Source organism: Wasmannia auropunctata, unplaced genomic scaffold, assembly GCF_000956235.1.
Source record: "Wasmannia auropunctata unplaced genomic scaffold, wasmannia.A_1.0 LD336071.1, whole genome shotgun sequence".
In the NCBI taxonomy this organism is placed as follows: domain Eukaryota; kingdom Metazoa; phylum Arthropoda; class Insecta; order Hymenoptera; family Formicidae; genus Wasmannia; species Wasmannia auropunctata.
This window is the reverse complement of record NW_012026819.1, coordinates 347,120-348,112: the sequence shown is the minus strand read 5'-3', so window position 1 is coordinate 348,112 and position 993 is coordinate 347,120.

Sequence of the window (993 nt, the reverse complement as noted above, 5' to 3'; positions counted from 1 at the left end):
TTGAATAAGTAAAATTTATTACACTAACCAATATTTTTAATGTGTCGGAGTCTTTTGTGTAAGAACTCAGTTTACAATTAGATAAGGTTCATATTTTTTTTGCAAACAATACTGTTCTAGACAGTTTTTAAAATTTTTTATCTCAATTGTTTTATAAATAATAAAAGGATTATTAACAAAAAGTAACTTTGAAAATTAATTTCTTATCATTAACAAATGATATTTTTGTACTATATTCTTTGGAAGAATCGATTAAAAAGTTTTAAAAACTCAATTTGAAGTTTTACCTTCTTATTTTGCAAAGAAAATTATCTTAAATAGGTACTAATCGGTCTACCGATTTAATGCGGTTCTACCATTTTACCATAAATCATTAATCTAAATCTAAATTTTTATCATTATTAATCAAAATTCTTCAATAATTTGTCATTTAAGTACATCATTTAAAAGTACTAAAATAGACATATATCAATTTTAATTGTAGAGACATATATGGATGGGTGTGCAAAATTAAAATCCCTGGAAGAACAGCTTTATGCTTTCACAGATAGTGGAGCAGATCCGGAAAAAGTAGCTGCGAATATTGAGGAATCACTTAAAAAGCAAACACTGAAACAACAAGTGCAAAATTTAAAGACCTCGATGAGTGCAGTAACTGCAATACCGGAAAAATCCAAAAAAGATATATCGCGTCCCTCAGGAAAAAAAACGTAAACTTTCATTTATTTAAACATAAGAATAGATTTTAAAGTATTTTGGCTTTAATAAAATACGATTTTATGTTAATGTCTTACAGTTTGCTTTGAATGATAAATCCCACAACTGTTTTTATTATAAAAATCCTCGTTTGTGTTTCAAAAAAGAGAACAATTCTGAATACATTTATTAAGTCAAATCTCTCTACATGTAATAGTTTTTCTGTATTTTAGTTTTGTTTTTAAAATAATAATTAACCTAATTTATTTCTATACTTTAAATAAAAGTTTTATTTGA